We start from the raw sequence: 17741 nt of genomic DNA on the forward strand, positions 1-17741 counted from the left end.
AATTCAAAACTTCACTTACAAACAAGAGAAAGAATGAGAATGGATGTGACAGTATTTGAAAAAAAGGGGGAAAGAAGGAAGCGTAAGAAGCTACTAAACATTAAAAACAAATCTGATTAAAATTTGCCTAAAATTCTTCAGCAGATCTTCACTACCTTCAGGAAAAAATGCAAAGCTCATCAGTATGACACATGGTCCTTCACAATCTGGTCTCTGTCTACAAATCCAGTCTAACCTCTTCCCTCCTCTCTGCTTCGAGTCCTACCCAGCCATACTAAACAGTTTCCCCAGAGCATCTTGTTCTCTCATACCCTTCCATGCTGCTCCTTTCTCAATATTCAACTTCAGAGTACAGTGCCTTCAGGAAGCCTTCTCTGACTCCTACCAACTGGGCAAGTTATATTCCTTGTGTACCCCCAAAGCACCCTGAGCTTCCCAGTATCACAGCATCTTTCACACTGTTCTGTGTTTCATCACAGAAATTGTGATAGACTGTTTACTTATCTATCTACTTCCCTCCACTTTGAGGTCCTTCCCAGCAGGGATGGACTTTATTCATTCTTGCATTCCCTGTGCCTAACACAATACCTAGCACACAGGAGGTGCTCTAAGTTTCTTGTGAGCTGAATGAACTGCACTAAAGGAAGATAAAGAATGCTGGCAGGTATAAGGATTAAGCAGATGAAAAAGGATACTAGTGTATAAACCAAAAGAAGTGATAAGTAAAATAGTAAAGTTAAATTAAGACTTATATTTGGTGGTGTCCTCACACTGGTGAGAATGGCCATCATTAAAAACCCTACAAATAATAAATGCTGAAGAGGGTGTGGAGGAAAGGGGACTCTACTACACTGTTGGGAACCTAACTTGGTGCAGCCACTATGGAAAACAGTATGGAAGTTCCTTAAAAAACTAAAAAGAGAATTGCCATAAGATCCAGCAATCCCACTCCTGGGCATATATCCAGAGAAAACTCTAATTTGAAAAGATACATGTACCATAATGTTCATAGCAGCACTATTTACAACAGCCAAGACATGGAAGCAACCTAAATGTCCATTGACAGATGAATGGATAAAGAAGATGTGGTATATATAAATACACAATGGAATACTGCTCAGCCATAAAAAAGAATGAAATAATGCTATTTGCAGCAACATGGATGGACCTAGAGATTATCACACTAAATGAGGTAAGTCAGACAGAGAAAGATAAATACCACATGGTATCACTTATATGTGGAATCTAAAATATGATACAAATGAACTTATTTACAAAACAGAAACAGACTCACAGACATAGCAAACAAACTTATGGTTACCAAAGGGGAAAAGGGGCGGGGGAGGGATAAATTAGGTGTTTGGGATTAGCAGATACACACTACTATAAATAGAATAGATAAACAACAAGGTTCTGCTGTTTAACACAGGGAACTATATTCAATATCTTGTAATAAAACATAATGGAAAAGAATATGAAAAATTATATATATATACATATATAACTGAATCACTTTGCTGTACACCACAAACTAACACAACATTGTAAATCAACTATACTTCAATTAAAAACATAAGTAAATAGATTTATATAGGGAAAATGTGTGATGACATAAGGATAAAAAAAATCTTGTTACATAAAAGAAAAAAGAAATCATATTTGGTGTCTTAATATGCCAGTTAAGTATCATGGTATAAAGATGACTAAGTCACGGGATGTACCTCTGAAGAGCCATGAGTCTAAAGGGAAAGACAGAGATGTCAACAGATAATGCATTATGATAAACCTCATGTTAGAATATAAGAAGAGTTCCGTGGGCACAGAGAAAGAAGCAACTAATTTTCTGGGTTAGGAAGGGCAGGAAGCACCATTTGAGCTGGTACTTTAAAAGGTGAGCAGAAACAGTGTGCTAGGCAAAAAACAGAAATAGGCACTTGAGACAAGATAAAAAATTAGGTGCAAAGATAAAGTCATGAAAGGTGGCAATGTATTCAGGAGAAAGTGAGGCATCTAGTACGACCAGAGTGCAGAATAGGCTGTAACACAAGCATAAGCCAAACCATAAAGCATCCTGAACAACAACCTAGGGATCTGGGACTCCAACTAACTTGACGCTAGCCTACCTCCAATGTCCCTGTAGTCAAATGGACATGACTCTATCTTGGCACTTACCACATTCTACTGTAATGTTGACCTGTCTCACCACCCACTTCACTGTGATCTCCAAGAAGATAGGAAACATGTCTTCTGAATTTTCTAGGGCACTAAGTATACTGTTTGACATAGCAGATAATCAATACATGTTTAATTTTTAAAAAATTAGTAAGTGTCTAATAAATTAGAAGCTGAGGAGGCCAAAAGAATATTTCAAAAAAAAATTTTTAAAGCAGATAATTGATAGAAACAAAAAAACAAACAAAAAGTCTTGAAATTGCTTATCCAGCCTCACCACTGAATACAAAGAGCTAAATGATTACTACAGTGTGGCTTTTGCCTGAAAAAATAATGCCTCAAGTAAATATTTTTCAACTATTTCTCAAAAGAAGTAGAAAAAGCATTCTTCCACTTGACACCTTCACAGGCTACCTGTTAAGGCAGCACCTCCGATTTTGTCAGGGATATACGAATGGTGGTACAACCTACTTGGGGACTCTTTCACATTGAATGCTTCAGTTCAGTACAAAAATAGTTAATGAAAAGCCTACCATGTGACATGAAATCCTTGTATGCCACTCCAAAGAGAATGAATTTCATCCTACACAAGGTAAAAAGCCAATGAAGTATTTTAAGCAGGAAAGTGAGGTGGTCAGGAATTCATTTTAGATACCTCCATCTGCAGGGTAATTTTAAGTGGGAGTTTAGCTCAGAGGAAGGGAAGCCAGTGAGAGACTACTGAAAAATGGAATATGCCAAAGACTTAAAACCAGAGCAGCAATAGTAGGAATAAAGATGAAAATAATGAATTTAAAAAATACTTAGGGGGCTTCCCTGGTGGCACAGTGGTTGAGAGTCCGCCTGCCGATGCAGGGGACACGGGTTCGTGCCCCGGTCTGGGAAGATCCCACATGCTGCGGAGCGGCTGGGCCCGTGAGCCATGGCCGCTGAGCCTGCGCGTCTGGAGCTTGGGCTCCGCAACGGGAGAGGCCACAACTGTAAGAGGCCCGCGTACCGCAAAAAAAAAAAAAAAAAAAAAAACTTAGGAAGACAAGTCTGCAGCACTGAGTGTCTGGCTAGGTATACAGGAAGTAAGAGGCAGTTTTCAGGGCAGCAGATGAAGGGTGCTGGTTCCATTACCTGAAATAGGAAAAACTTTCTCAGGTCTTCAAGAGGAAGTGATGGTGGTTAGTTCAGTTTTAGACATGTTATATTGAGATTCCAGAGAACAACCAAACGAAGACTTGCAATAGAGAGGTAAGTACATCAGAATGGGTTTGAGGAAAGAGGTAAAATATTGGGACACATGGTATTTGAAACTATAAAACAGAAGACCCCGATCAAGGACAGTATAAAGAGCAGTCTGCAGTTAAAATTCTGGGGAACACAAATGCGCAAATACTGGAGTAGAGAAAAACAAGTGAAGGAGAAGAGAAACAATCAGAATAGTACAAACTAAGAAAAGAAAGTGTCAAGGAAGGTTTTATCCATAGTGGAGTGTTAGGTAGAGGCAGAAGCCATGCAGCAATGAGCAAATGGAAGATAAAGAAGTAGTCCTCCAAAGAATAGAAAAGGCTCTTTCAAGAACACAGTTGGAAAGGAAAGCCTAAAGTGATAGGGTATGGTTGGACATGGTTTCAAAAGAAAATATGTTTCTTGAGTTATTTATTGTTTTAAGGTGACACAGAGTTATGCAAGTCAGTAATCAGTATGTCAGTAAAGGTTAAAGAATATAGGAAAAAACAAAGGACATAGACAGCTACAGGATGGATCAAGACGGAGCGGGGAGGCTAGAGAAGATGAATTCCAGGGCCCAGACTGAGAAGTCTGCCCAGAGAAGGAGTGCCTTGTCCTCTGAGGAGAGAGGGCAGAAAATAAGGATGGGTGGAACACAGTAGAGAAGCTGAAATAGATAACATCTATCATCCAAAATTTCTTTGGCAAAATAGAAGCCAAGTTTGCACAATGAAGGACTTGAGGATTATTCTCTGAGAAGCTACCCAAGAAAGGTAGCAGGATTATTAAGTAGGCTATGCTGAGACTTAGCAGAAGCTGGAGAGTAAGATTATGCTATTTTTCTAGCTGTACTCAGCAGTCCAGAGGGTAGACAGTTCAACTGACCTAGGGTCAGAAGGTAAAAGGACAAGGAAATTAAAGGATATTGGCAATATAGGGCTTTGAAGTGATGGGCCATCAGGTCTGGTCAGGAAAGAAGCAAGAAAGAAGAGGGCTGATGAAATGGGAGAAAACGGAGGGAGGCAAAAAGGAACAGGAGGCCTCAGTAAGGCTGAAGAATAGGCTTAGTACGAGTGAGACTGTGAAACAGCTGGGACTACAGGCAGCTGTCAATCTTCCAGCACAGGAGATTTTTAATGTGAAGTTTTCACCCACATCTCTGACTCCTGCTCCTGAAGCATGAATTCCCAGGCAGGGAGAAAGGCAAGACACTAGATAGTCTGCATTTAGGACAATCAGATTAATACCTGGAGAGCATCTGAGTTATGTAACACCCAATAATATGCACAAATACCTGTAAACACTTGATGAGAAACCACATGATCTCATCATCTTACCCAGTCAAGTTTATAACTCAGCAAAAACATAAAAAGACATACTATACGCCCTCAAGAAAGCCACATAGGAAAGTAATAAGGGTACATTCAAGAACAAAAGGTAGCTTCTGTTTGGGAAGATCAATATTGCAACAAGTGTGCTGGGTATTTTAAATTAGTAAACACTGTCATGTTTAATTAAAGCCAATTGTCCTTATTTTTGGGAAGTGGGAGGTGACAACATATCAGGAGGCAAAATAAAACTGCATTCAAGAAAACACTATTAAAATCTATAGTTTAAAAAATGTAATTTGTGGACTTAATGATTTTTTTAAAAGTAAACTTCAACTTACCTAGATCTGGCCATTAATATTCTTAGCCTCTGCTGCAGCATCAGGAGTTTAATCATACTTCAAAACACCATGTTTTCTTTGTTTGCTGACTTAACCTACAATTAGGAAGAAAAAGTCAAGAATTTGTTATTTCTTTAAAAACAGTTTTCCTTATGAGATTTCTGGCAGCACTGTTAGTTCAGTTAATCTATTTAAACAAACTAAAAAGACTGAATTTTTAATTAAAATATATATAATTTATAAGATCTATTCTAAAAATTAATATAATGTGTACATGGTACAATCAACACAGCCTTTTCAAAAGAAAAGTAAAAATGCGGTAGCTTACGTTCCATGATGTTTGGATATCAGGACCTTTAGAAGCCATTGATTTTGGCTTCTCCACTACAGCTATGACATTAGACAACACATTCTCTATACTTATCTCCACAGCCATAAAATGAAACGTTAGACTAAACTACCTCCAAGGTTCCTTTCCAGCTCTAAAACTCCATTTTAGCCAAGGGCAGGCTAATTCTCCATATCCAGTCACGTCTCTTAAACCTCACTGTCCGTCCTGCCAAAGAGTTGACTCTCTTTAGAATCCACCCTCTGTATCTTCAAATCCACAAGACACCCCCAGAATCAAATCAGAAGAGTCAGTCATCAGAAAACAGTAGGAAAAAGCATGCCATAGAGTCACAGGATACTGATATAAATTACAGCAATGACAATCTAGAGTTTTAAGAGATTTCAATATACTTCTGAAAAATTTCTGGTTAATTTATTCACTTTTTATAACACAGAAAAAAAAAATCAAATTCACTCAAACACGAGCACTAGCATTTACTAAATAGCTATACTACAGTAGGCATTATGTTAGGGGTTTTACAAAGAGTCTTATTTTTTAATTTTATTTTATTTTTTAATGAAATGAATTTCTTTTATAGAGAAAAAAAGAGACAGTAATAAAAGCTGTATGAGTGGTGCCAACCAAAAAACTTAAGGAGCACTGAGAAAGAGCAGTTTATTTATTTAGTTTTTTGAATTTTTTTTGAATTTTTGAATTTTATTTTTTGTACAGCAGGTTCTTATTAGTCATCAATTCTATACACATCAGTGTATACATGTCACTCCCAATCACCCAATTCATCCCACCACCACCCCCATCCCCCGCCACTTTCCCCCCTTGGTGTCCATACGTTTGTTCTCTACATCTGTGTCTCTATTCCTGCCCTGCAAACTAGTTCATCTCTACCATTTTTCTAGGTTCCACATATATGCGTTAATATACGATATTTGTTTTCTCTTTCTGACTTACTTCACTGACAGTCTTGAGATACATCCACGTCTCAACAAATGACCCAATTTCGTTCCATTTTATGGCTAAGTAATATTCCATTGTATATATATGTGTGTGTGTGTGTGTGTGTGTGTGTGTGTGTGTGTGTGTGTGTGTGTGTGTGTGTGTGTGTGTGTGTGTGTGTGTGTGTGTGTGTGTGTATATATATATATATATGTATATATGTACCACATCTTCTTTATCCATTTGTCTGTTGATGGGCATTTACACTGCTTCCATGACCTGGCTATTGTAAATAGTGCTACAATGAACATTGGGGTGCATGTGTCTTTTTGAATTATGGTTTCCTCTGGTTATATGCCCAGTAGTGGGATTGCTGGATCATACGGTAATTCTATTTTTAGTTTTTTAAGGAACCTCCACACTGTTCTCCATAGTGGCTGTATCAATTTACATTCCCACAAACAGGGCAAGAGAGTTCCCTTTTCTCCACACCCTCTCCAGCATTTGCTGTTTGTAGACTTTCTGATAATGCCCATTCTAACTGCTGTGAGGTGATACTGCATTGTAGTTTTGATTTGCATTTCTCTAATAATTAGTGATGTTGGCCAGCTTTTCATGTGCTTCTTCACCATCTGTATGTATTCTTTGGAAAAATGTCTATTTAGGTCTTCTGCCCATCTTTGGATTGGGTTGTTTGTTTTTTTAATATTGAGCTGCTTGAACTGTTAATAAATTTTGGAGATTAATCCTTTGTCTGGTTGATTCATTTGCAAATATTTTCTCCCATTCTGAGGGTTATCTTTTCGTCTTGTTTATGGTTTCCTTTGCTTTGCAAAAGTTTTTAAGTTTCATTAGGTCTCATTTGTTTATTTTTGTTTTTATTTCCATTACTCTAGGAGGTTCATCAAAAAAGATCTTGCTGTGATTTACATCAAAGAGTGCTCTTCCTATGCTTTCCTGTAAGAGTTTTATAGTGTCCAGTCTTACATTTAGATTTCTAATCCATTTTGAGTTTATTTTTGTGTATGGTGTTAGGGAGTGTTCTAATTTCATTCTTTTACATGTAGCTGTCCAGTTTTCCCAGCACCACTTATTGAAGAGACTGTCTTTCCTCCATTGTATATCCTTGCCTCCTTTGTCATACATTAGTTGACCATAGGTGCGTGAGTTTATTTCTGGGCTTTCTTTCTTGTTCCATTGATCTATGTTTCTGTTTTCGTGCCAGTACCATATTGTCTTGATTACTGTAGCTTTATAGTATAGTCTGAAGTCAGGTAGTCTGATTCCTCCAGCTCCGTTTTTTCCCCTTAAGACTGCTTTCGCTATTCGGGCTCTTTTGTGTCTCCATACAAATTTTAAGATTTTTTGTTCTAGTTCCATAAAAAATGCCATTGGTAATTTGATAGGGATTGCATTGAATCTGTAGATTGTTTGGGTAGTATAGTCATTTTCACAATATTGATTCTTCCAATCCAAGAACATGGTATCTCCGTCTGTTGGTATCATCTTTAATTTCTTTCATCAGTGTCTTATAGTTTTCTGCATACAGGTCTTTTGTCTCCCTAGGTAGGTTTATTCCTAGGTATTTTATTCTTTTTGTTGCAATAGTAAATGGGAGTGTTTCCTTCATTTCTCTTTCAGTTTCTTCATCATTAGTGTAGTGTATAGGAATGCAAGAGATTTCTGTGCATTAATTGTATCCTGCAACTTTAACAAATTCTTTGATTAGCTTTAGCAGTTTTCTGGTGGCATTTTTAGGATTCTCTACGTATAGTATAATGTCATCTGCAAACAGTGACAGTTTTACTTCTTCTTTTGCAATTTGTATTCCTTTTATTTCTTTTTCTTCTCTGATTGCCATGGCTAGGACTTCCAAAACTGTGTTGAATAATAGTGGCGAGATTGGACATCCTTGTCTTGTTCCAGATCTTAGAGGAAATGCTTTCAGTTTTTCACCATTGAGAATGAGGTTTTCTGTGGGTTTGTCGAATATGGCCTTTATAATGTTGAGGTAGGTTCCCTCTATGCCCACTTTCTGGAGAGTTTTTATCATAAATGGGTGTTGAATTTTGTCAAAAGCTTTTTCTGCATCTATTGAGATGATCATATGGCTTTTATTCTTCAATTTGTTAATATGCTATATCACATTAATTGATTTGTGTATATTGAAGAATCCTTGCATCCCTGGGATAAATCCCACTTGATCATGCTGTATGATCCTTTAAATGTGTTGTTGGATTCTGTTTGCTAGTATTTTGTTGAGGATTTTTGCATCTATATTCATCAGTGATATTGCTCTGTAATTTTCTTTTTTGTAGTATCTTTGTCTGGTTTTGGTATCAGGGTGATGGTGGCCTCATAGAATGAGTTTGGGAGTGTTCCTTCCTCTGCAATTTTTTGGAAGAGTTTGAGAAGGATGGATGTTAGCTCTTCTCTAAACGTTTGACAGAATTCACCTATGAGGCTATCTGGTCCTGGACTTTTGTCTGTTGTAAGATTTTTAATCACAGTTTCAATTTCATTACTTGTGATTGGTCTGTCCATATTTTCTATTTCTTCCTGGTTCAGTCCTAGAAGGTTATACCTTTCTAAGAATTTGTCCATTTCTTCCAGGTTGTCCATTTTATTGGCATAGAGTTGCTTGTAGTAGTCTCTTAGGATGCTTTGTTTTTCTGTGGTGTCTGTTGTAACTTCTCCTTTTTCATTTCTAATTGTATTGATTTGAGTCCTCTCCCTCTTTTTCTTGATGAGTCTGGCTAATAGTTTATCAATTTTGTTTATCTTCTCAAAGAACCAGCTTTTAGTTTTATTGATCTTTGCTACTGTTTTCTTTGCTTGTATGTCATTTATTTCTGCTCTCATCTTTATGATTTCTTTCCTCCTACTGACTTTGGGTTTTCTTTGTTCTTCTTTCTCTGGTTCCTGGAGGTGTAAGGTTACATTGTTTATTTGAGATTTTTCTTGTTTCTTGAGGTAGGCTTGTATAGCTATAAACTGCTGTATTAGAACTGCTTTTGCTGCATCCCATAGGTTTTGGATAGTCGTGTTTTCATTGTCATTTGTCTCTGGGTATTTTTTGATTTCCTGTTTGATTTCTTCAGTGATCTCTTGGTTATTTAGTAACGTATTGTGCAGCCTCCATGTGTTTGTGTTTTTTATGTTTTTTCCCCTGTAATTCATTTCTAATCTCATAGCGTTGTGGTTAGAAAAGATGCTTGATATGATTTCAATTTTCTTAAATTTACTGAGGCTTGATTTGTGACCCAAGATGTGATCTATCCTGGAGAATGTTCCATGGGCACTTGAGAAGAAAGCGTAATCTGCTGTTTTTGGATGAAATGTCCTATAAATATCAATTAAATCTATCTGGTCTATTGTGTCATTTAAAGCTTGTGTTTCCTTATTTATTTTCATTTTGGATGATGTGTCCATTGGTATAAGTGAGGTGTTAAAGTCTCCCACTATTACTGTGTTACTGTCAATTTCCTCTTTTATAGCTGTTAGCAGTTGCCTTATGTATTCAGGTGCTCCTATGTTGGGTGCATATATATTTATAATTGTTATATCTTCTTCTTGGATTGATCCCTTGATCATTATGTAGTGTCCATCTTTGTCTCTTGTAACATTCTTTAAGGTCTATTTTATCTGATATGACTATTGCTACTCCAGCTTTCTTTTGATTTCCATTTGCATGGAATATGTTTTTCCATCCCCTCACTTTCAGTCTGAATGTGTCCCTAGGTCTGAAGTGGGTCTCTTGTAGACAGCATATAGATGGGTCTTGTTTTTGTATCCATTCAGCAAGCCTGTGGCTTTTGGCTGGAGCATTTAATCCATTCACGTTTAAGGTAATTATCGATACCTTATTATCGATATGTTCCTATGACCATTTTCTTAATTGTTTTGGGTTTGTTTTTGTAGGTCCTTTTCTTTTCTTGTGTTTCCCACTTAGAGAAGTTCCTTTAGCATTTGTTGTACAGCTGGTTTGGTGGTGTTGAATTCTCTTAGCTTTTGCTTGTCTGTAAAGCTTTTGATTTCTCCATCGAATCTGAATGAGATTCTTACTGGGTAGAGTTATCTTGGTTGTAGGTTCTTCCCTTTCATCACTTTAAGTCTATCATGCCACTCCCTTCTGGCTTGTAGTTTCTGCTGAGATATCAGCTGTTAACCTTATGGGAGTTCCCTTGTATGTTATTTGTCGTTTTTCCCTTGCTGCTTTCAATAATTTTTCTTTGTCTTTAATTTTTGCCAATTTGATTACTATGTGTCTCGGTGTGTTTCTCCTTGGGTTTATCCTGTATGGGACTCTCTGCACTTCCTGGACTTAGGTGGCTATTTCCTTTCCATGTTAGGGAAGATTTTGACTATAATCTCTTCAAGTATTTTCTTGGGTCCTTTCTCTCTCTCTTCTCCTTCTGGGACCCCTATAATGTGAATGTTGTTGTGTTTAATGTTGTCCCATAGGTCTCTTAGGCTGTCTTCATTTCTTTTCATTCTTTTTTCTTTATTCTGTTCCGCAGCAGTGAATTGCACCATTCTGTCTTCCAGGTCACTTATCCATTCTTCTGCCTCAGTTATTCTGCTATTGATTCCTTCTAGTGTAGTTTTCATTTCAGTTATTGTATTCTTCATCTGTTTGTTTGTTCTTTAATTCTTCTAGGTCTTTGGTAAACATTTCTTGCATCTTCTTGATCTTAGCCTCCATTGTTTTTCCTAGGTCCTGGATCATCTTCACTATCATTATTCTGAATTCTTTTTCTGGAACGTTGCCTATCTCCACTTCATTTACTTGTTTTTCTAGGGTTTTATCTTGTTCCTTCATCTGGTACATAGCCCTCTGCCTTTTCATCTTGCCTCTCTTCCTGTGAATGTGGTTCTTGTTCCACAGGCTGCAGGATTGTAGTTCTTCTTGCTTCTGCTGTCTGGCCTCCAAATAGTCTCATTTTAATCTATATTTTAACTTGAGTTAACAAATATGACTGATACCCAAAATGAACATTTCCAAAACCATGAACCCACACACAAACAAAATTTTTCGTTCTGGACTTATAACCTGTATATAAAATCGGTGGTTCAGCCAGGTGTTTGCTTACACGCCTTGTGAGCTGCTGCTACACCCCACATTATGGTGGGCAGCAACCCACTGCCTTTTCCTTACCACAGCTTTTTTTTTCCTCCAGAAGCTTAACATACATCATGCTTTGCCTCTGGCTTATAAAACTGTCTAGCTAATTCCACCATAAATCATTTCTCTTATATGATGTTTGCCTAGCTCTCTCTCTTAAGAGATTTTAGCCAAATAACTAAGAAAAATCTCTCTTCCTCGTTTTATTTGTTCCTCTCATAAGCATCCCACAACCCCTATCCTGAAATGAGTCTATTCATAGTAAATGTGATTAAGAGAAGTGAGAGTGATCCATCTATACCCCTATATCAAGGGAAAGATTTGAAATGAAGTTAAACATACAAAAGAATCAGTGTGCCAACCTATAAGGCTCTTGAAAATATTAAAAATCCCGTTAGAAACTCTCTCTCACCTTCAGATCTTTTTTTTCTAATTTTTAAAATTGTGGTAAAATACATATAAAATTTACCATCTTACCCATTTTTAAGCATACAGTTTAGTAGTGTTAAATATATTCAGTATTGTGCAACCAAAGTGCAACCAATCTCAAGGACTTTTTCATTTTGCAGAAATGAAACTCTATACCCATTAAATAACAACTCATTTCCCCTCTGCCCAAGTTCTGGCAACCACCATTCTACTTTCTGTTTTCATGAGTTTGACTATTCTAAATACCTCATATAACTGAGACTGTACACTACTTATGTTTGTGCCTGTCTTATCTCACTTAGAATAATGTCTTCACAGTTCATCCATGCTGTAACATGCGTCAGAATTCCTTTCCTTTATAAGACTGAAAAATATTCCACTGAATACATAGCAACACTTGCTATTCCATCCGTCAATGGACATTTATCTACGTTCTGGCTATTGGAATAATGCTGCTATGAACATGGATGAACAAATATCTCTCTGAGACCCTGCTTTCAATTATTTTGGATACATACCCAGAAGTGGTACTGCTGAATCATATGGTAGTTCTATTTTATTAATTTTTTGAGAAACTTCCATACTGTTTTCTACAGTATATCTTTTTTAGAGAAATGTCTATTCAAGTCCTTTGCCCATTTTTGAATCAGGTTGTTCTTTGCTGTTGACTTTTAGTATAAATTCTCTATATATTCTGCATATTAATCCCTTATCAAATATATGATTTGCAAATATTTTCTCCCATTCTGTGGTTGCCTTTTTCACTCTGTTGATAGTATCTTTTGAAGTAAAAAAATTTTTTTCATTAAGTCCAATTTGTCTACTTTTGCTTTGATGCCTGTGCTTTTGGTGTCACATCCAAGAAAGCATTGCCAAATCCATGTTGTGAAACTTCTGCCCTATGTTTTCTTCTAAGAATCTCACTGTTCTATGTCTTATACTTAGGTCTTTGATCCAATTTGAGTTAATGTTTGTATATGGTGTTAGGTAAAGGTCCAAGTTCATCTTTTGCATGCAGATATCCAGTTGTCCCAGAAGCATTTGTTGAAGACTCCTTTACCCACTGAATGGTCTTTGTACCCTTTTCAAAACTTATTTGACCACATATGTGAGGGTTTATTTCTGGGTTCTCTATTCTATTCCACTGGTCTATATGTATTTATGCCAGTACCACACAGTTTTGATTATGTGGCTTTGTAGTAAGTTTTGAAATCAAGAATTGTGAGTAATCCAGTTTTAAGACTGTTTTGCCTATCCAGGGTCCTGAGATTCCATATGAATTTCACGATAGGTTTTCCTGTTTTTGAAAAAAACATCATTGGGATTTTGACAGGTATTGCAAGGAATCTGTAAATCTCTTTGGACAGGACTGATATTTTAATAACATTGTATCTTCTAATCCATGAATATGGGATGTGTTTATTTATGTCTTCTTTGATTTCTTCAGCAGTATTTTGCACTTTTCATTGTATACTTTGTTGTTTTTTCGTTTTGTTTTGTTTTGTTTTGCGGTACGTGGGCCTCTCACTGTTGTGGCCTCTCCCGTTGCAGAGCACAGGCTCCGGATGCGCAGGCTCCAGACGCCCAGGCTCAGCGGCCATGGCTCACGGGCCTAGCCACTCCGCAGCATGTGGGATCTTCTCGGACCGGGGCACGAACCCGTGTCCCCTGCATCGGCAGGCGGACTCCCAACCACTGCGCCACCAGGGAAGCCCTGTATACGTTTTTTAATTCCTAAGTATTCTATTCCTTTTGATGCCACTGTAAAAGGAACTGTTTTTGTAATTTCCTTTTCAGATTGTTCACTGTGAATGTACAGAAATGCAACTAACTTTTACATTTTGACTTTGTATCCTGCTACTTAGCTGAATTCATTTATTAGTTCTGAAAGTAGTTTTTGTGTGGAATCTTTAGGGTTTCCCACATATAAGGTCGTCTCACCTGCAAACAGATTATTTTACTTCTTTCTTCTCAATTTGGATAACTTTTATTTCTTTTTCTTACCTACGTGCTCTAGCTAGAACTTCCACTACCATGTTAAATAAAAGTCATGAAAGTGGGCATGCTTGCCTTGTTCCTGATCTTAGGGGAAAAGCTTTCAGTCTTTTACTATTGAGAATGATGTTGCTGTGGGTTTTTCACATATAGCTTTCATTATATTGAGGTGGTTTCCGTCTATTCCTAGTTTTTTATAATGCTTTTATCTTGAAAAGGTGTGAACTTTGTCAAATGCTTTTTCTGCATCAATTGAGATGATTGTGTATTTTTTTCCTTCATTCTGTTAATGTGGTGTATTACACTGATCAATTTTCATGTTGTACCATCCTTGCATTCCAAAAAGAAATCCCACTTTACCATGGTATATAATCCCTTTATTATGTGGATGAATTCAGTTTGCTAGCATTTTGTTGAAGATTTCTGAATCAATGTTTACAAGAGATATTGGTCTGTAATTTTTGGTTTTTTTTTCTTTTTTTTCCGGTACGTGGGCCTCTCACTGTTGTGGCCTCTTCCATTGTGGAGAACAGGCTCCGGATGCGCAGGCTCAGCGGCCATGGCCCACGGGCCCAGCCGCTCCACAGCATGCAGGATCCTCCTGGACCGGGGCACAAACCCGCATCTCCTGCATCAGCATGCGGACTCTCAACCACTGCGCCACCAGGGAAGCCCTGTAGTTTTCTTTTCTTGTAATGTATTTGTCTGACTTTGTTATCAGGGTAATGCTGGCCTCATAGAATGAATTAGGAAGTGTTCTCTCCTCTTCAATATTTTGGAAAAGTTTGACAGGGACTGATAGTAGTTCTTTAACTAGCAGAATTCACTGGTGAAGCCAGGTCTTTTCTTTTCCTTCTTTCTTTCTTTTTTTAAAAAATATTTATTTATTTACTTGGCTGTACTGCGTCTTTGCTGCAGCACATGGGATCTTTTAGTTACGGCACGTGGGATCTTTTTTAGTTGCAGCATGTGAACTCTTAGTTGTGACATGGAGACTCTTAGTTGTGGCATGTGGGATCCAGTTCCCTGACGAGGGATTGAACCCGGGCCCCCTGCACTGGGAGCGTGGAGTCCTAGCCACTGGACCACCAGCGAGGTCCCAAGCCAGGGCTTTTCTACTCAAGAGATTTTTTTATTACTGATTCAATCTCCTTACCTTATAGGTCTATTGTGATTTAGTCTTGGTAGGTTTTGTATTTCTAGGAATTTGTCCATTTTATCTAGGTTCTTCAATTTGTTGGCATACAATTGTTCACAGTACTCTCTTATAATCCTTTTTATTTCAGTAGACTTGATAGTGATGTCACCACTTTCACTTCTGATTTTAGTAATTTGAGTCTTTCCTCCTTTTTTCTTAGTCCACCTAGCCAAAAATTTGTCAATTTTGTTGATGTTTTCAAAGAACAAACTTTTGGTTCACTGACTTTCTGTTTTTCTATTCTCTATTTCCTTTCTCTCTCCTTTAACCTTTATTATTTCCTTCCTTCTGCTAACTTTGGTTTTAGTTTGTTCTTTTTCTCGTTCCTTAAGTTATAAAGCTAGAGATCTTTCTTATTTTTTTAACATAAGTATTTATAACTACAAAAATCCTCTTAGCACTGCTTTCATTGTGTCCTATAAGTTTTGGCATGCTGTGTTTTCATTTTCTTTGGTCTCTAAGTATTTTCTAATTTCCCTTGTGATTTCTTCTTTGACTGGTTGTTTAAAAGTACGTTGTTTACAGACTTACTAGAGAATGGACTTGAGGATATGGGGAGGGGGAAGGGTAAGCTGTGACAAAGTGAGAGAGTGGCATGGACATATAAACACTACCAAATGTAAAACAGACAGCTAGTGGGAAGCAGCCACATAGCATAGGGAGATCAGCTCAGTGCTTTGTGACCACCGAGAGGGGTGGGATAGGGAGGATGGGAGGGAGGGAGATGCAAAAGGGAAGACATATGGGAACATATGTATATGTATAACTGATTCACTTTGTTATAAAGCAGAAACTAACACACCATTGTAAAGCAATTATATACTCCAATAAAGATGTTAAAAAAAAAAACTATGTTGTTTAATTCCCACAGTTTTGTGAATTTTCCAGTTTTCCTTCTGTTGTTGATTTCTAACTTCATCCTCTTGTAGCTGGAGATGATACTTTGTATGCTATCTATCTTTTAAAATCTTTTGAGACTTAATTTGTGGCCTAACATATGTTCTATGTTCTATCCCAGAAAATGTTACAATAACGTGAGCTTTTAGACTAATAATTTTTTTTCCTTTAAATGTATTAATCTTTTAAGTCATGTAGAAAATAAAAAGTTATAAATCTTTGTTACAATAGTACTAGCTTTTATAATTCCCTTTGTATTTACCTTTATTGAGATCTTTATTTCTCCACACAACTTCTAGTTACTGTCTAGAGTCCTTTCGTTTCACCTTGCAGAACTCTCTTGTGCATTTCTTGCAGGGCAGGTCTAGTGGTAATGAACTCCCTCAGCTTTTGTTTACCTGGGGATGTCTTAATTTCTCACTTACTTTTGAAGGACAGTTTTACCAGATAATAGGATTCTTGATGGACAGACTTTTTTTCTTTTAGCACTTTGAATATAGCAGCCCACTGCCACTTGGCCTCTGAAGTTTCTGATGAGCAATATGCTAATAATCTTACTGAGAATCCCTTGTATGTGATGATTAGCTTTCTTCTTGCTGCTTTCAAGATTCCTGGTCTTTGTCTTTTGGAAGGTTGATTACAATGTGTCTTGCTCTATGTCTCTTTGACTTCATCTTACTTGGAGTACAATGAGCTCCTTGGATGTTTATGTTCATGTCTTTCATCAAATTTGAGAAGTTTTTAACCAGTATTTCTTCAAAAGTTCTCTCTGCTCCTTTCTCTCTCTCTCTCTTCTCTTTCTAGGACTCCTACAATATACGGCTTTCAATATGTTGAGGTGGTTCCATATTTTAAAATCCACATATAAGTATTATCATATGGGATTTATCTTTCTCTTTTTGATTTACTTCACTTAGTATGATAATCTCTAGGTTCATCCACGATGCTGCAAATGGCATTATGTCATTCTTTTTTATCGCTGAGTAGTATGCCATTGTGTATATATACCACACCTTCTTTATCTATTCATCTGTCGATGGACATTTAGGTTGCTTACAGGTCTTGGTTATTGTAAATAGTGCTGCTCTGAACATTGGGGTTCATGTATCTTTCTGAATTAGAGTTTTCTCTGGATATACAGCCAGGAGTGAGATTGCTGGATCATATAAGGGTGCCAGTCTTTTAAATTTCCTGGAAGTCACTTTAGCAGGTAGGGGAGGGGCTTGCAGCAATAGGGTACGTGCAACAACAATAGCTGCCCACCTCTCTGTCTGCACCTCTCTGATCAGAAGCAGCACTCTCTGATCCAGGTACAGATCCTTGATATTTGGAGAAGAGGGTACTTTCTGCCTCCGCTGGCTCCAAAAGCTGTGTGAGAGCTGCACAAAGGTGGCAGCAGAGAATGGCTGCAATTTTACATCTGAGCCTTTTCCTGACAGTTGCAAGTCTTCAACAGCTCCATAGTTCCAAAATAGTTACATCAGATTCTGCCACTGTATTTGTTATCTAGGTGGGGAGGCAGACTCCTGATGCCTCCTACTCCATCTTCCCAGAATCCTCTCCAGGCCTGTTTTTGGGGATCACAATATATTCAGTTTCATTATTTTAAATTACTTTATTAGCAGTGCCAGAGTGCTGTGACGTTTTTGCTTGCTTTTTACTGCTTTCAGTGCAAATATACACATATCAGTTATATCAGGAATTACAAGAATTTATGTGCCTCATTTAAAGGGATACTTTCTGTAAGAAAACA

At 37.4% G+C, this 17741-nt stretch overlaps 1 protein-coding gene across 6 annotated transcripts in view; it reads right to left on the reverse strand.

Moving 5' to 3' along the window:
• The window catches only part of FRS2 (fibroblast growth factor receptor substrate 2), a 123891-nt gene that overhangs the window by 11539 nt on the left and 94611 nt on the right, over positions 1 to 17741 (reverse strand). For all 6 annotated transcript variants that reach the window (XM_060112409.1, XM_060112411.1, XM_060112413.1 and 3 more), the window contains one exon: positions 5060 to 5154. The gene's annotated coding sequence lies outside the window, so the exon portion shown is untranslated. The remainder of the gene's footprint in view (positions 1 to 5059; positions 5155 to 17741) is intronic.

The sequence above is a fragment of the Mesoplodon densirostris genome, chromosome 11 (genome assembly GCF_025265405.1).
Source record: "Mesoplodon densirostris isolate mMesDen1 chromosome 11, mMesDen1 primary haplotype, whole genome shotgun sequence".
NCBI classification, from domain to species: Eukaryota; Metazoa; Chordata; class Mammalia; order Artiodactyla; family Ziphiidae; genus Mesoplodon; species Mesoplodon densirostris.